We start from the raw sequence: 8659 nt of genomic DNA, 5'->3' as shown, positions 1-8659 counted from the left end.
CCGTCTGACTGGAGTCGCTCTGTACGGTGACCGGCTTGTGGACGTCATAGTACCTTAGGACTGGCACCGCCGTGGTCAGAGCCTTGATTTCCTTCATGGCAGCCTCATGTTTGGGCAGCCAGTGCCACATCACATCTTTGTCGAGCAGTCTCCTCAGAGGCTCACATACCGCTGACAAGCGTGGCATGAATCTCGACAGGTAGTTCACAAACCCAACACATCGCTGGACCCCTTTTGCGTCTGTGGGGTTTGGCATGTCCAGAACCGCCCTGACCTTGTCAGGGTCAACCTTGAGGCCCTCTGCGGACAGTATGTGGCCGTGGAAGCGGACCTCCTTCAGTCGAAACTGCAGCTTTTTCAGGCCCAGTCTCAGCTTTACCTCTCTGCATCTGTCCATCAGAGCGACGAGGTTCGTGTCATGGTCGTGGTTGGCCTCATCCTCTGTGTCCCCACAGCCCACTATGAGGATATCATCAGCTATGGGCTCAATCCCCGTCAAGCCAGCCAGCAGCTCATGCTGCTTTCTTTGGTACAGCTCTGGAGCCACTGACACACCGAAAGGGAGTTTTAGCCAACGTTTCCTACCCCACGGTGTCCAGAACGTTGTCATCAGGCTGCTCTCTTCGTCCAAACGGCACTGTAAAAATGCATCCCGTGCATCCACCAGCGTGAATATACGTGCCTTTGGCAGCTTATACAGCACGTCATCCAAAGTGGGCATCAGGTAATGGGACCGTTTCAGAGCTCGGTTAAGGGGCTTTGGGTCTATACACAGTCTCAATTTGTCTGGCCTTTTCACTATGACCAGATTGCTAATCCAGTCCGTGGGTCGAGTGACTGTGGTCAAGTGCCCATCTTCTTCATATTTATCCAGCTGTGCTTTAACAGCTGCCTTCAGGGCCACTGGAACGTTCCTGGGAGCACACTGCATCGGCGCCACCGTGCTGTCCAGCTCAAAGTGAATATCACCGGGCAGAGACTCAACAGGGCTGGTGAACACATCATGGTAGGTGCTGACGAGCCACTCTTTGGTCAGTGACACCTTCCTGCAGTGCTCCACTTTATTCAGCTCCTCAGGAATGGTGAAGCGTATCAGACCAAGCCTCTCACATGTCTCCCCCGAAAGCAAGGGCCTCTGGCCAGTATGTACGACTTCAAAGTCCAGTCTGTGCGTTTTACCCCTAATGACGCATTGTGTGCTGTACACCCCCAACGAGCTCATCCACTCACTGTTGTAAAGTTTCAGTTTGATGAAGCTCTTCTGAAGGGGTGTTCTAGGTGCCAGTCTTGACTTGTCCTTGATGCTCATCACATTGCATGTGGCTCCCGAGTCGAGCTGGCACCTTTGGAGGCCTTTTTGCAGTGGTAGGTTGACAAACCACTTTTTACCTTGAGTGTTCACAGCCCCCACGCTCTCTACTGTGTACACGTCTCTCTCCTCCCGGTCGCTGTCCTCCCGTTCCCCTGGCCATGGGTCATCCACAGCATTTAACTGGCGAGCCTGCTGGCCTCTTTTCATGCAAACTTTTGCAAAATGGTTAGCCGTGCCACATGAACGGCATGATTTACCAAAGGCGGGGCACTGGTCACGCCCACGTTTGTGCCGTGTGCCACAGTACTTGCTTTCACCAGTGTCTCTCATGTTCTGTGGCTGTGCCGATGTGTTGGCCTCGGATGGCCTGCGTCCATATCGCTGCCCTTGTGTGGCGTTAACGCTGTCCCCAGGCCCGGAGCTGCCGCTGCCCAGAGACATGGTCTTTAACCTACTGTCCATGACCTCAGCTGCTCGACAAATACTGATGGCCTGATCCAATTTAAGGTCCTTTTCTCTTAATAAGCGCCGTCTAGCGCCCTCATCAGTTATCCGTAGGACAATACTGTCTCTTATGAGTTCATCTTTAATAGCTCCATATTCACAAGAGGCAGCCTTTTCTCTCAGTCTTGTAACAAAAGCATCAAACAGCTCTCCATCCTCCTGTTTCAAGTTGCCAAAAACGTACCTCTCGAATATCACGTTCTTAGCCGGTGTGAAGTATTGCTGCAGTGCTGTCAGAATAGCCCCCACATCTTTTTGTTGCTCCACGGTGAGTCCCAGGTTGTGTTTATAAATATGACGACAGTCATTCCCCATTAACCGTCTGAGCGCCGCCGCCTGTACTGGCTTTTCCTTCCTGCTGAGCCCGGTCGCAAGCAGATAGTCCTCGAACTCTGCTTGAAAGCTCACCCAGTTGCCGTGAATGTCTCCCGTCATTTTCATTGGCTCCGGAGGCGGAATGCTGGATGCCATTGTCGCCACAAACTCTCACCCAAACAACACATAAACGTCCGCTGTTATTGCAAACAGCTGTTTCGGGCCGTATATAAATCCTCTTTGGGTCCTCCTAGTTCCACTTCTGACACCATGTTTGTAAGTGTAGCTGTACAATAAAAGAGTCGAGTCACGCTGGTTCTTAATGCCGTGTATTGCCAAGCAACAAGTAAACAAACCACACCTTCCCCAGGAAGTGAGACACGTCATATATCATACAGGCACCGGCCCAGCACGTAACAGCCGCCACCCCGGCCTCCGATGGCCAATAGGACCTCCTGGGGCCGGCGTGGGCGGGTCAGGGGGTTTGGGAGCCTGTCGGAGCCAGAGGGGTTCAGGACGCTGAGGATGAGGGCCCTGCAGTCGTGGCTGTCCCTCACCACAGGGTTGTTCTGGACGTTGCTCCTGAAGTAGTCAGGCCTCATCAAGCCCATGCGAACCTGGGAAGAGACAAGCAGACAGCGGGTACAACTTAGACATCGGTTGTAGACGGTTTCTGTTGCTAGGGAACAGTTTGGACCCAAATGTTTGAGAACCACTGTACTTAATGTAATGCACAGTAATACAATTAGTTTTTTTTTAAAAATTTATAAATGTTTTTATTTAATTTTCATACATAATACAGAACATAACAGTACAATAATAATAATAATAATAATAATAATAATAATAATAATAATAATAATAATAATAATAATAATAATAATAATAATAATAATAAATAATAATAATAATAATAATAATAATAATAATAATAATAATAATAATAATAATAATAATAATAATAATAATAATAATAATAATAATAATAATAATAATAATAACAATGACAACAGCGACGACAACAATAATAACAGTAACATGAATCATAATGACCTTGGCAAGAGACAGACAAACAAGGAAAAGTAAAATAATAAAAAAATAAATAAAATAAATGTGGCTCAGGCAATAGCAACCATGTTTGCGTATCCATAATACAATTAGTTACCTTGGGCAGCAGCAAAGGGATGTCTGCTTTACGCTCCTCACGGGAGTGGTCGATCCAACGGAGGACGGCCTCGAACACTGTCTCCTCGCTCTTCACGTTCAGTTCATCCCTCTCGATGATGTCCACCAGTTGCTGCAGGGACAGCTCCACAAACTCCTGTGAGACGTGCAACATCTCCTCAAAGTGGCACACGATGCAGAGATGGGCCTTGCGCCTCAGGTCAGGGCAGCAGTAGATGTCCGTGAACCTCCAGATGCCGACACAGTTTTCCAGAGACAGCTGGCCCTATAGGAAGTCAGAGCATGCTCCTACTATGCCAGTGACGCGAAGCTGGTCTGCAGCCACCAGAAGCTCTTCCACGTTCTCTGCTGTCACCAGCACAAAGTGTGTGTAGGAGTACTCTATGATGAGCTGCATCATACCCGGGGACACCCCAGGGATAGTGTAGACTGCTTTCTCTGAGTCGCTCCAGCGAGTGAAGAGGGCTCTGTGGGACGCAGAGTATAGAGATATCTGATGAGTAAACAGTAAGCAACATTCTGTCCTGTGTAGTAATATATTTTCAATGTAGAAGTATAGGGTCTTAGCACAGTAGAAGTATAGTATCTTTTTAGGGTAGAAGTACAGTATAGTATCTGTTTACAGTAGAAGTACAGTATAGTATATGTTTACAGTAGAAGTATAGTATATTATATGTTTACAGTAGAAATACAGTATAGTATATGTTTACAGTAGAAGTACAGTATCATATCTGTTTACAGTAGAAGTGCAGTATATTATATGTTACAGTATAAGTACAGTATATTATATGTTTACAGTATAAGTACAGTATATTATATGTTTACAGTCGAAGTACAGTATAATATATGTTTACAGTATAAGTACAGTATTGTATATGTTTACAGTAGAAGTACAGTATATTATATGTTTACAGTAGAAGTGCAGTATAGTATTTTTTACAGTATAAGTACAGTATATTATCTGTTTACAGTAGAAGTGCAGTATAGTATATTTTACAGTAGAAGTGCAGTATAGTATATGTTTACAGTATAAGTACAGTATATTATATGTTTACAGTAGAAGTACAGTATAATATATGTTTACAGTATAAGTACAGTATTGTATATGTTTACATTGGAAGTACAGTATAGTATCTGTTTACAGAGGAAGTGCAGTATAGTATATGTTTACAGTAGAAGTACAGTATAGTATCTGTTTACAGTATAAGTACAGTATATTATCTGTTTACAGTAGAAGTACAGTAAATTATATTTTTACAGTATACGTACAGTATAGTATATTTTTTACAGTAGACGTACAGTATATTATCTTTTTACAGTATATATACAGTATATTATCTGTTTACAGTAGAAGTACAGTATAGTATATGTTTACAGTAGAAGTACTGTATATTATCTGTGTACAGTAAAAAGTACAGTATGGTATCTGTTTACTAACCAAGCTAACCTGAACCAAGCTAACCTAAACCAAGCTAAGCTGAAGCAAGCTAACCTGAACCAAGCTAAACTGAACCAAGCTAAGCTTAACCAAGCTAACCTGAACCAAGCTAACCTGAACCAAGCTAACCTAAACCAAGCTAAGCTGAACCGAGCTAACCTGAACCAAGCTAACCTGAAACAAGCTAAGCTGAACAAGCTAACCTGAACCAAGCTTACCTGAAATAGTCGCTGCAGTCACACAGGAGGGCCTTGTGGGCATTCAACTCAGTGCTGTTGACTTTAATAACCACATCACAGAGCCTTCCCTCCAGATGCAGCTCATTAAGGATTGTACAGGACATTGTTTCCTTTTCCATGTGGGGATTTTAAATTGTATCTACAGAATATATTCAAGCTTACAGACAAATAGCCAGGAACAACAAGTGAGATCTTCACTTGTTTTCTGAGATCTGAGAATTGTTGAATATATACTCTACACAAATGTTCTAGAATGTTTGATTATGACATCATACTGTGACATCACAAATGTTCTAGAATGTTCTATTATGACATCATACGGTGCCATCACGAATGTTCTAGAATGTTTGATTATGACATCATACTGTGACATCACAAATGTTCTAGAATGTTCTATTATGACATCACAAATGTTCTAGAATGTTCTATTATGACATCATACTGTGACATCCAGTGATGGGAATATTTTTCAGTAACGAGTAAACGGATTACTCTTCCAATCTTAATAACGCTGTTACCGTTACTGCCAAAAAATGCGGTGCGTTACTACTGTATGATTGAAGCTGTTTTTTTCAGATCAGACAGATCTCTGCGCTGAGAAGCAATACTTTTTTCCTTGGTTAGTGGGCAGTGCGCGATTGGCTGAGGTTGAGTAAAATGTCATGGTAAGCCAATCAGAGGTAGAGGTGGGCGGGTGTTCGAAATAATCCAGAGGCTGACACACAGCGACAACACAAGCGACTCAGTCAACGACAGACCGCGGTTCCGTGTACGTTTTGATAGTTTGTTTGGCGAGCCCAAATAATCCAAAACCAATCCAACGAACAACACAAGCGAGCAGTCAACGACAGACTGCGGGTCCATGAGCATTTTTTGTTCACTCTTGTGTTAGTTGTGTTGCAGCGCAGGGCACTACAGTAGTGGAGGGCGGAGGCTACAGCCTTATCAACAGTGCTGCACTTCCTGGTTTAATAGCACAGTCTTCAGGTGCTCAGATATATATATCTGTATGTCATGCATGTCTTAAATGTCACGATTAGATTAGTTTAGATGATTAGATTAGATTCTTATATCTGTATGTTGTGTATGTCATAAATGTCATGAATTGAAAATGGGGGACTCTGATGTAAACAAGACGAAAGTCTCTCTGGTCTGCATCCCCTTAACAATTGTGTGTATTGAGCTGTACTGTACTGTACCCATTCTGCAATCTGTTCATTAAAATGTTCAATCAATCAGTATATATTTGTTATTTATTTTTGGTATAGTGCTTAACAAGCATAATTTAATGTTGCCCAGTTGTGGCCTGTTGAGGGGCAATACATATCAAAAGTTCCAAAACATCTATTGTGTTTGTATTTGTATGATCCACTATATAAACATAGTAATTATAATATCTACATACATGACATTTGATTGGAGGCTAGTCTCACTTTGTCCCACAGCAACATTAAAATAGTTTAGATTTGTGTATGTTGTTTATGTAAAATTTTTACTTGAAAGTAACACAATAGTTACTTTCTGAATTAACTAGTTACTTTTATAATTTGTAACTGAGTAAGTAATTTAGTTACTTTTTGGAAGAAGTAACTAGTAACTGTAACTAGTTACTTTTTAAAAGTAACTTGCCCAACACTGGTGACATCACAACGGAACATGTTTGAGTACCATTTGAATAATTTAAATAATATGTTGACATTAAAAAAAGAACAAATAAAATGGAAAAAGAAACTACATAAAACAATGATACACATTATAATAAAATATTTAAGTAAAATGTATAGAAATAAAGAAAAATAAGACAATGAAATAAAGATAATAATTCATTTAAAAGCTATTTTACAGAGGTACGTTTTGAGCAGTGCCAACCGAGTCTGCTGTCCTAACAGACTTGGGGTCTGTAGGGTAAGCACTTATTCCCTCCGCCCTGAACATTTATGGAGATGTATGGGCCTTTTAAGTCAGTGGTAAAAGTGTCTTTCAAGGATAAGTGAGCTCCTGCACTGATTATTATAGTTCAATATTCAATATTTGATCACCAAACCCCCCCCAAAAGCATAAAAAGGCCCCTCCCACCCAAAAAGGCCCCCAAAAATAGCACAGGCCCAGTGCCCTTTTCAGCCTTTGAGCACCTGCCCCTCTAAAGTCCTGTGCACGTCCCTGTATGTATGTATGTATGTATGTATGTATGTATGTATGTATGTATGTATGTATGTATGTATGTATGTATGTATGTATGTATGTATGTATGTATGTATGTATGTATGTATGTATGTGTGTGTGTGTGTGTGTGTGTGTGTGTGTGTGTGTGTGTGTGTGTGTGTGTGTGTGTGTGTGTGTGTGTGTGTGTGTGTGTGTGTGTGTGTGTGTGTGTGTGTGTGTGTGTGTGTGTGTGTGTGTGTGTGTATGTATGTATGTATGTATGTGTGTGTGTGTGTGTGTGTGTGGTGTGTGTGTGTGTATAGTATATATATATATATATATATATATATATATATATATATATATATATATATATATATATATATATATATGGCTCAGGAGGTAGAGCAGTCGTCTGGCAATCCGGAGGTTCCTGGTTCGATTCCCGCTCCTCCCGGGCAGTGTGTCGATGTGTCCTTGAGCAAGACACTTAACCCCTAATTGCTCCCGATGAGCAGGTTGGCACCTTGCATGGTTTCTTCCGCCGTCGGTGTGTAAATGTGTGAGTGAATTTGTGAATGAATAGGTAAAATGTGAGTAACAAATTGTAAAGTGCTTTGGATAAAAGCCCAAAAAAAAAAAGCAGCCATTTACCATTATATGTGTGTGTTTGTGTGGGCATGTGTCTAAAGACTAAAGACTACAATTTTTTGTAAAACCAAGTCAATATTTGACTTCCTTTTACGTCAATGTTTTGCCGGTTGTCTATACCTCAAAGGATGATTTACCTTTCTGGCATGAATCTGCGTTGTAGCTACAAAGTTACCAGGCTTTAATTGGCATGTGAAAATGTACAAGTACAAGGTTGTCACGACCCGACTCCAAGCCATGACATTGAGTAGACAAAATTTAATCAACTTTGGCAACTAAAGACGTACTAAAGAGAATGAAGTGTGATAATCAGTATTCATAGTGTCACAGACACGTTGGTCGGGAAACACAAGTGATTGTAATAAAATGACAGGTGATTAACCGTGGACAATAAGATGTGGCTCAACCATATTGCTTGACAAGACACATCACAAGAACACTAGGAATTGTGGTATAGGCCTACATGTAAACTAATTAATTAGCACATGGTCATAGGACAGTTTGGAGCCTGTGGAAATAAAATATCTAGGACACCTATATTTTTAGGTTTCAGCAAATAAGATGTTGTTGAGAAGGTAGCAGATGGTAAAGTTCAAGGGCCAACGTGACATTTCAGTCACTGTAGACAGTTACACATCATAGGAAGAGGAGGATCGTGTTCAAATGTATAAATATGATTGTATGTTCATATATTGATTGTAATTTTTGGTCTGGACCAGCTCGGGTATAATCTGTATTGAATCTTAAAGTGTTATTAGTGAACTATTAGCTTTTGAAATGCATTCATTTGCAAGCGATTATCCGCCATTTTGAATCCGCGTCGCAATTCTGTTAGTAGTCACATGAGGAGAGGAGACCTTGAGCTTTGACTGA

This window comes from Notolepis coatsorum (assembly GCF_963971535.1).
Source record: "Notolepis coatsorum genome assembly, chromosome: 13".
Classification (NCBI taxonomy): domain Eukaryota; kingdom Metazoa; phylum Chordata; class Actinopteri; order Aulopiformes; family Paralepididae; genus Notolepis; species Notolepis coatsorum.
The sequence above is the reverse complement of the archived record's forward strand: the minus strand, read 5'-3'. Positions refer to the sequence as shown.